This window comes from Astatotilapia calliptera, chromosome 15 (genome assembly GCF_900246225.1).
Source record: "Astatotilapia calliptera chromosome 15, fAstCal1.2, whole genome shotgun sequence".
Lineage (NCBI taxonomy): Eukaryota > Metazoa > Chordata > Actinopteri > Cichliformes > Cichlidae > Astatotilapia > Astatotilapia calliptera.
The window spans coordinates 38300407-38311349 of NC_039316.1; positions in this window are offsets into that span (position 1 = coordinate 38300407).

Here is a 10943-nt window from a genome sequence, read left to right on the forward strand (position 1 = left end):
AGGCATTCCCAAAAAGAACATTTGTGGCTGCTTGCTGCCCCCTAGTGGCAGAGGGGAGCATGGTTTACGTTTTTGAAATCCTGTGGCACTCTTGATTGGCTGCCTCAGGACTATTCATCACATATATACCAGACATTTATTCTCCGTCCTGCAGATAGGGCAGAAAAATAATTAAATAATCCTTTATCTAAGAAGTCTAACTGCTTTTCTATTGTGATTCCCTCCTTGGTGGCCGTGGCTGTTTTTTTATCTTGGAGCTCAGCTTTCTGCTGTGATTAGATCTTCAACATGCAAGCTAACAGTGTTTAGCCTCTGAACTCTCAGCTGACGGACTGCAGTGGAAACATCAGATTTCACCTTAACTCAGCAGGAAACTACAAAACGGCTTCAGTGATTTTCCAGCTGGCCTTTTGCACTGTTTTCATTTTCATCAAACACACAGAAAACAAAACATTGTTAGCATTAGCAGGGAGGTGCAGGGAAGCATGCAGCTACTGTATAAGTGATTTAAAGGAACAATCCAAAATATCTGGAAGCACCTTTTGTAGTGGTTCATCTCTGCGTGTCCAACACAGAGATGGAGCCAGGACGTGTTTAGTCTAGCTTAGCACAAGGACTGGAAGCAGCAGGGGAAACTTCCAGCAAACCTAAGATAATGAACTGTGCTGTCTTATGCTTATGCAATGCTAACTCACTATCTGTTAGTGTTGATAGTTTTTAGATGCTTTTAATTAATTAATTCCAAAACTACTTTTGTGGTTCTTAAAAGATCAGTTATTTTCACACACCAGGGTCAGGACAGAGAGGCAAACATTATTAAAACAGGTCCACTCTGCTAGTTTCTAGCTCTGTATTTTTATTGTGAGCCTCAGTTTCACAGTGATCGTTATTGATCACAGGCCTTGGTGCCATTCCTCAGTTAATCGTCCGTCTCAAATAAGCTGTTTTAGCTCCTTCCCCTGCAATGTAGCTTTCCTCTGATTGGCTGACCCTGACTTTGGATGCTTTTAAATAATTAATATACGTTACTATTAAAATGAAAAGGAAACAGTCATTTCTCTACCAAGGACAGGGTTACATCTTTTACCATCTTACAGTGCAGGATTTTCCCAGGTCTTTTTAGACAGTACTCACGGCCACTGATCAGTGGTCATGACAGTTTACATATTAATAAAAAGAAACTGACCTCAAAGCTCAGGTTAGTCAGTAATGCTAATGTTGGTCATTATTCAAATAGGAAACCTGCGGCTTAGAAGACCATAAGACTCAAATATTATTTTCAATGTGGCAGAAACTGTGAAACAGTTGTCTGTGCATCTCTGAGTGCATCAAACAGGAGCTTTGCATAAATATGTGCACGTAGCTGCACTGCCTGAGCTTGTGAGATGCATCTCTGCCGTCATTTCGCTCTGGGGTCTGACTATGAGATCTGACTCACTCCTATATGTAATATCAAATGTTTGTGCTGACTTTTGATATTCCCATGAAAGTAATGTCACATCTAAGGAACAAGAAGTCCTGTTCCAAAGCTGAGAATGTGTTTTACAAAATTTACCAGCGTGTTAAAGCTAAAATATCACAGTAACTAATTCTTCTTTTAAGCTGACTTCATGTTAACTGACTGTCCTGAAAAAGAATCAAACTAAGCAAACATTTTATTTAAAATAACCAGAAACATGTGAGACGTGTCTCGATCAGCCATGTCACTGGACCTGTTAGAGTGTACCAAACTCCAAAATTTGCATGTCACACCCCTTTTGCCACTCAGATTTTCATATTTTCACCTGAGTTTCTTACTCAAGGTGCTTTTTACATTATTTTATGGTTCAGAATCCAACACACAGATGCAGGAGACAGAGCCACAGGTCGTCTGAGTAAATCCTGAACCACCGTAAACAACATTATTTTTGAGTGTGTCGTAGAGGAGCTTTGTGTAACCAGTGAGAACTATAAGAGTTCGCTTCAGGAGATGTGACTGAAACAGTATTACTGGCACTACTATACTGACAGCCTTTTATCAAATGAATATAAAAAACCCGATGGGTTCAGACTTCTTCCACATGGTTTATAATTTTACACTGACATCATTCAGAAAGCATGTGTAGTTTACTAGTTTAGCCCCCATCGTGGGATTTTGAGTGATTGCTTTTATTATTATAAAAATACTATTAATTTAAGAATGAATATTTGAAGTTTGATACTTGTATCCACCTGTGAAAGAAGTTTTATGCTGCATGATTGTAACATATAGTTCCAATATTGATTTTAGACACTATACTTTGGAACTCTTATGGTTACTCGTAATAAACATTTTAGGATGAAAACTTTTAAAACCACACGTTAAACGTATCCAAGTAGCTTTTCTAATAATTACAGTTTTTGCCCCATAACAAATCATCCTGTTTAAAAATCACATCTCTCTGAACATTATGGCAGTCATACTGGCGCATCATTGCAATGACCAGCAGTGACCAGTACAACATCTCTTTGTACATATTTGTGCTGTTCGTGCTACTTTAAACAAACACTATTTTTGCCTGAACAAAATCCAGGCTGACGTAGTGAAAGCAGGTGTAGCTGTGTACAAATGAAACTATAGCAGGACATTAGAGACACAGCTCGGTGGAGCTATGCTAATTCCTTTCATGTATTTCTGTGTTCATACTAGCTCCCAAACAGTGCGGATTATTAACACTGAGCAGGGCAGGGAACATGAAAACGCTGGTGTTGGACTGATTTTATGGGAATCCTCGTTTCCCCACTTTGCTGATCCACAGTGGGAGCTAAACTGGAATTTTGCGTACCTTGTGCTAAGCTAGCCTTTATATTTAATACTCTTGAAGACCTCAGATATGTATTTTCTCATCACACCAACAGGATTTCTAAATGTTGGGCTGTTCCTTTACCTGGCAGGAAAGCTGACCGTGCTACATTCAAAATGCCTTTCCTTCCATTTTACTTGACAATTTATAATCTGAAAATAAGTGAGCTTAAAAACTTTACGAAGCACAAACGCTAGAACACGTTAGACGAGCTCATGTTATGTACACGTCAGCTTTGTATTTAATTTCACTGTATAAAGCTTTTCATCATGCTGTGTTCTTGAACTGTCACCATGCCTCACTGTTAGCTGTGTTCAGCTTTAGCAATATCAGAAACGGCTGCACTTTGTACGTGGGCAGTAGAAATAACTCTCAGCAGTTTATTGATGCCAATAAATTCTTTTATCAGCAAATTCACGATCTTATCATTCCACTACTGCATGTACATGTTCAGGTTAACTGACTTAATCTGAACGCAAGATGCTTTCATTTGTATTTCCTCAACATGAATGACACTCACAAACTATGAATGAATAAAAAGGATATATATTGCACTCCAAAGAATCCGGAATACAGATTATTTTTTAGTGGTAAAGATGGGAGTAGTCCCTCCCCCCGCTCCCACAGAGCCAATAAAAGAGCTGAACAGAAAACATCTGATACAAATTTGACATTGACAGCAGTTTGTGTGGTGGCACGGATCTGATTGTTATCATAGTGAAGGTATAGATACGTGTATATACTAAAACAGCTGTATTGATCTACTTTACTGACCTGGGCTTAAGCTCCACTTTAAAATCCTGCAGCATTGTTCTGTTAATGTGCTACCTACAAAATAGCTCTTAAAGTCGCAACATGGAAATACAAATGCCATATGACGGCTGTAGCTCAGGTGGTAGAGCAGGTCAACTACCTAAAGGTTGGTAGTTCAATCCTAGTCTGCTCTAGTCTGCATGCCAGATATCCTTGGGCAAAATACGAACCCCAGGCTGGTCGTGTGAATGTGTATGAATGTTAGTTAGATAGCACTAAAAACTTGTGATTGGGTGAATGAATGAGTTGTGCAAAGCGCTTTGAGTGCTCAGAGTACAAAAGTGCTGTATGAGAACCAGTCCTTATGTTTAGTTTCTTGCCAACAATGTGAGCATTAGTTATATTTTCTTACCTATGCTATATCTCAAATTGCATCCATCAGTAAAAATGAGTCAGTGGTTTGTACACTTGTACTTGCATGAATTTTAAAGAGTGTTGTGCAGTTTTTGGAAATAAACTATAATGAAATTTTTTTTTCTGCAGTAAAGACAACAACACAACAGTACCCCATACATGTAATGTCAGTACCTTAGAAAAAAAGAATAAAGGGGAAAAAAGCCATCACTGGCATCAGTGCCGATGATGGCCTAACGATTGAAGACTGATTAGAAACTAGTTGCTGATTGGTTATGATCACTGAGAAGTGTGAAAAGTGTACGACGAAATACTTAAAACAGTCACATTTAACTGTTTACTTCCGGTCTTCGGTGCCTTTCAAGGACCCAGTCTAAGCAGACCAGGTAGGCCAAGTCCTGTGAAGGATGGATTTTGACCCAGAGCCCACACAGCAACACAGGGACAATATGCTTGTATTTAAGTTGTGTAAACTGAAAAATATTCAAGGCTTCAGGGACTCTTCTTGTTGTTTCTCTTCTCTCTATGCAAACACCAGTTGTTTAGCAACAGTGAAGCTTTTACCCCAACAAAATAATTTGCTGCCATCTGGTGGTCGGCATCTATATATATTATCTATCTATCTATCTATCTATCTATCTATCTATCTATCTATCTATCTATCTATCTATCTATCTATCTATCTATCTATCTATCTATCTATCTATCTATCTATCTATCTATCTATCTATCTATCTATCTATCTAATGAATGACATTTAAATTGGCACATCAAAGGGTCTCATTGACAGCACAGAGATAAATCAGATGTCTTACTCGTGAGGAGCAAACTCAACCTAATTTAACAGTTGAAAAGGGTCAACTTTCTTTATAACGTGACTTTATGTGCTACAGCTTGAGACCCATTGAGTCTGGGTTATCTTGTGAGGCACTTCTGTGTAACCGGAAATCCAGAGAGTGTGAATGTCAGATTATATTAGAGACCTTCTTCGTCCTCCGTAACTCCATTGAATAAACTATTATTATGCACTTTTTGTCCAGAAGCTGCTGTGCAAGCAGTTGACTCAGAGAACATTTGTTTGTCAGCACACACTGTGCGGTACAAGATATGTGGGTTTGTGTGAGTAACTGGTCATTTGTTTGTGCAAACTGCTTGGTGGATTTTCCCCTGCAGCCACACAACACAGTCTAGTTTGTACCTGAATTTTGTCTTTTTATTTTTTTTAATCTAAATAAATAAATAAAGTAGTAAAGTCTGCTTTACTACTGTTTACCTGTTTTAACTTGGACCCCTCTGAAATGCACTTCAAGACAATCAAATTAAGAATAAACAGTCACTGTAACAGCACGGTGGCACCGTGGTTAGCACTGTTACCGCACAGCATGAAAGTCCTGAGTTTGATTCCGGGGTCTTTCTGTGTGGAGTTTGCATGAATCGAGCAAAGCCGCCACTCCCGCACTAACTGTAACCCAGTCAATTCTTGTTATGCTGTTTTGTGGATCACAAGGTTTAAAACTACTTATAAACACACACACACACACACACACAAAGTAACTCCACCACAGCGCCTATTTCGGGTCACTTTTGCCGGTCCAAGCCCGGATAAAGGAGCAGGGTTGGAGTTGTGACATTAAAAAAAACAATGATTGCTAAAAGAAATTTAATTTGTAGTTCTAAATAAATTCTAACTGCATTTAAGACGTGCTTTGCTCACTTTATGTCTCGTTCCACGTTGTTATTTCTCTCTTCAACAAGGTAGGTTACAATTACATTAGCATGACCAATTATGCAAATTAGGCGATGACTTTTAGAACAGCCAATAGCAATTTTCCTTACTGAGGAGTTGGCAACACTGCCCTGAGAAGGATAAGCAGAAGCGAATGGACAGTCTCTGTAACCTAGAAGCATTTATTCACCTCTTCAAAATTTTATTATAGGCCAACTATAAATAAAAATGTATTTGCTTTATTTTAGTTTTGTGATATGAGTTCTTTTACACAATGCTTTAATTTCTCTTATTTATTCATTATTACATGTTAGTCTTTGTTTTGTTTCTGTTTCTTTTGTCTTGGTTACATAACAGTCATGGCTAAGCTAACATAGCTAAGCTAAGTCATGGCTAAGCTACGCTGTGAGAGGGTCTGTTTAAAAGTAAAAAGCACAACATCTGATGGGACAGCCAAGGCACTGCCTGTGTTAAAAGTACACAGTGAGCTTTTCTTCACCAAAAATTCTCATCTTTTAAACCTGAAAACACAGTGAATATAAATTAAGATCATAAAATGACAAAAACACAAGGGACATAAACCCAGCGTGAAAGCTGTGATTCCTGTTGTTTTAGTTCATATCTCCACCCTTCCTGCTTCCTTCTCTGACTGTAGACTGAATGTGCTTGTTACATTTATTCACCTAAGTTTCTGTGAGAAAGTTTGTTTTTCACCTTACAAAGTTCTACTTGAAAATAAAGTAATTCAGTCTGTCGTTCTAAACTCAGTTCATATCTGTCAGTTTATTAACTGCATCATTAAAATGTCAGCACCTGGTCATGAACTCTGAATTAACTTCATTCACAGGTAATGTTAGTCTATTGGAACTTTTTAAGTGTGTTTTTAAACATGTTTGTCCAAAGAAAGGTCAGCAGCCTCTAAGTCAGCTAACATGTCATCAGTTTGTCCTTTGACTTTATTATGAAATAAAGTCTCATTTGTAGCAACAGTCTCTAGAATGATACCTGCAACTTTTGTGCAAGGTGTCATTCTAGAGACTGTTGCTACAAATGAGACTTTATTATGAAATAAACAGTGCGGATTATTAACACTGAGCAGGGCAGGGAACATGAGGCAGGGAAAACGCTGGTGTTGGACTGATTTTATGGGAATCCTCGTTTCCCCACTTTGCTGATCCACAGTGGGAGCTAAACTGGAATTTTGCATACCTTGTGCTAAGCTAGCCTTTATATTTAATACTCTTGAAGACCTCAGATATGTATTTTCTCATCACACCAACAGGATTTCTAAATGTTGGGCTGTTCCTTTACCTGGCAGGAAAGCTGACCGTGCTACATTCAAAATGCCTTTCCTTCCATTTTACTTGACAATTTATAATCTGAAAATAAGTGAGCTTAAAAACTTTACGAAGCACAAACACTAGAACACGTTAGACGAGCTCATGTTATGTACACGTCAGCTTTGTATTTAATTTCACTGTATAAAGCTTTTCATCATGCTGTGTTCTTGAACTGTCACCATGCCTCACTGTTAGCTGTGTTATGAAATAAAGTCTCATTTGTAGCAACGGTCTCTAGAATAATACCTGCAACTTTTGTGCAAGGTGTCACTGCTGTTATCTTGCTTTTTTGTACCTCATTCTTGTAGAGACACAAGAAATCAAAATCTGCAAGCATACGTAAAAGATAGGAAGACGAGTTGGGAAAAAGTGAAACTGAAGCTACCTTCATTACACAAAGACTTTGATAAAAACTTTAAAGAATTCAGTAAAATGGCAGGAATGACATGGTGTAATCAGGTGGATTAAATGCATAAATAAAGATTCCAGAGTTTGATGTGACTCATGTTTCCTCTGTTTGTGTTTGATCTGCTGTCCTGAACTCAAACAATGGAAAACACCAGCCTCAAACTCTGAGTCACCTGCAGAACAGGTACAGATGTTCTGGCCTCTGGATTTTCATGTCAGTTTGTGGAAACTCTTAATGTGGTTGAGCAAGTTTTACACAAGATGCTGCTGCAGGTTTAAAAAAGAAGCTTTACTCCAGGGCTCCTAAACATCCGCAGCTCAAATACAGGATTCAGTTTGTGTTGCAAGAATTCAACAACAACACAATGAAATTGAAAAAAAAAAAAAAAGAAATCCAGCACTACCAAGCTGAAACATTTAAAGCTTCATTCATCTTTGTTTTTGGGTTATTTTAAATCTTTACATTTTTAGGTACTAAAAAAACATTTTTTGCTCATTTGTTTTCAGTTGGGGTGATATGAAAATGAAATGCATGTTCAAAAATGTGCTCTTTACATTAGCTGTATTTTTAATGCCATGGTTCGGATCATTTTGATCAGTATTTTCAGGTTCTTGTGTTTTGGTATTATTCTGTGTTATTATTTATGTTCTGATTCTCTAGTTGTGCTGTTTTGATAATTATTATTATCCTATGTTTCAGTTTAATTCTGGTTAAGAGTTTAGTCCTTAGGTTTTGTTCTTGTCCCCTCGTGTTCAGTGTAGTGTTCAGTGTCACGTCTGTGCCTGTCGTGTTTCCTGTTTTACTTTGAAACACTGACATGAGACGCTCCTGTCAGTTTTGCTTCCCTTGTCCCGTTAAGTCTGATTTTTCCCAGCTGTGTTTCCCTCCTGTCTCCCATTCCCTGATTGCTCCGGTGTGTATTTACGCCGTGTGTTGTGTCCTCTTCATGCTGTGTGTTTGTCTCGTGCTCCTGTTAGTTTCCTAGTGTTTCGTTTCACGTTTGAGGTTTTGGTTTGTTTGTGTGTTTATTGTCCTCGAGCGTTTTTCTAGCAATAAAAGCTGTGTTTTGAGTTTAAGTCCCATCTTTGAGAGTCCTGCATTTGGGTCCAATCCTGCCTGCTGCACATCACAACATGAATTTCAATAAATTTGATGTGTCTTCAGGATTTTAGGCTCAGTTCTTGGTTTCCACCAGTTCTGTAAGCATCATTTTCACCATCTCAGCGCTGGTTTTATGTCCATTCAACCCGTTCTCACTCCCAAAGTGTAACATTTTATGCTACGTGACAAATCTTTGGTATGCTAAGCTTTCAGCCAAACAACACATCCTGTATTAGGAGTTTGGAAAAATTAGGAAACATGAGAACAGCCGGGAGCATCAATCTATTGGATTCTATCCACAACCCGACGCGTATCATAGGAACGCGGAAGGTCAGCTTTCGCATTCCTGAGGAACGCCTCGGGATGTAACAAATCGTCGGTCTACTACACGGTTGGAGTGAGAACAACCTCGTCCATTGGAGCTGGTATTTCATGGTTATTACTTATCACCTCTGTTAGCAGCCCTGCACTGTATTATGCTAGTATTGTGCTTCCCAGTACACATACAAAATGTGTTACTTAACAGTGTAAGAGAAAGTTTTCAAAGAATCCACCATGCTGGCTCTGGAGCAGACAACCAAAGAAAGGTGTCTCAAATCATCTGTGATGTGTCTTATCCACTTTGTGCTATTTCCAGCTATTTATCTGGAAACAGCTGGAAACACTGAGCCTGAATGTCTTAAGGTTTTCAGTGTCTCCAGAGTGACTCGCCTTTACTATTTTAATTTTAGTAACGCTCCCAAACCCAAACTGGGGAAAACGGGAAAATCTGCAGTATTCTGGGCTTTAACAGGCTTTTCCATGGTGATGGTGACAATATTTCTAGATGTTGTATGCGATTAACGCTGCTGGTGGTCACAGATGAGTCACGATGTGCCCCGTAAACCTGAGTCTGGTCCGAGTTTCCTCTGATAAAACTATAATGAGGCCGGTAAGTGTGAGCTTGCTTTTCTTTTGCTGGTGCCAGACATCTCGGGATATTCCTCTTGGAAAGGATTGAAATGCTTATAAAAGATCCAATTTCAGAGGGCAGACTTGGGTTAGGATGACCTCTTCTACTTATTTTTATCTTCTGTGAAAGTTTACATGAAGCGGGCACAAAGACAGCTTTTGTTGTTGTTTGGATTTGAAACTAAAATACACTGAAACTAAAATTCTATTGGGTCAAATTTGAACTATATTGAGATTAGGATTAGTATCAGGGGCCTGGGAATGCATCATGTTTTCATGTAGGTCCTCAGAAAGGTAGAAGGACAGACCTCTGCCTGGGCTCAGTGTTCATCAGTCAGCAGCAGTTCAACACAAACACATCTGTTATGGTTTAGTGTTTATTATCATTGTACAGGGCTATTCTATTCAAACACATCTGTTATGTTGATATTGGTCTGTCTAATACCACACACACACACACACACACACACACACACGCACACACACACACACACACACACACACACACTATCCTCTGACATTGATGCCGGGAAGTCTCTTTTTCCTCTTATCGCTGCCTTGTGTTTCGTTTGTGGACACATCACAGAGATGCTCTCTGATTTGTCCCCCAGAGGCTGGATCCCCAGCAGCCAATCAGTTTTCTCCGGGGCTGTGGTGCGCTGCATCGCGTGAGGGGGGCATGATAACCGGGAAGAGTCTGGAGGATGTGAGCATCACCTCCTTCTGGTTGTTTCCGGGAAGCATGCACGCTTGTGTGTGTGCGTGCGTGTGTGTGTGTGTATACATGTGTGTACATACCCGGCATCTCAGTGTGTTAGTCTCTCAGGCTTGTCTTTTCTTGACGTGAAACTGACAGTTTGGATACACTCACACACTTCAGTCCACTGATCTTATGTGGTTATGTGAATGAGCAGCAGCAGTTATTCTCCATTAAATGTTTTATGTCTTTCTAAAAAAGAAGATTCAAAGAACTGTAACTGTGAAATCACAAATTATTACAGCCAAAAACTGCAGTTCCTCTTAAGTCCACTTGAGTCTAACCACAGAAATGAGACAATTCACACATCGTTCGATGCTAGAAGGCCCAGTATTTGTGAAAAAACGTTTTTGGTCTCCCTGTGAAGAGGTCCTCTGATTGTTGGGATTTGGTGCTATATAAAGAAAACTGAAATGAATCGACAATAATAGATTTTTATTTTATTTTTTTTAATCAGGTTATTATCGGCTGTTGTTTGCTGCTAGTTGTCTGCTCGGCTTCAGCTCAGTTAATTTTTCTTTTTTACAGCCAGCGTCTTCAGAAGCAGTTTAACAGGCAAATGATTGTTATGTCTTAAATTGTACCACCAGCAGATCCCAGAAGTCTATTCTTCAGTTATTATGAGTGAAATTGCAGTATTTTGTTTGTGTATACTTACCACATGTTTGTA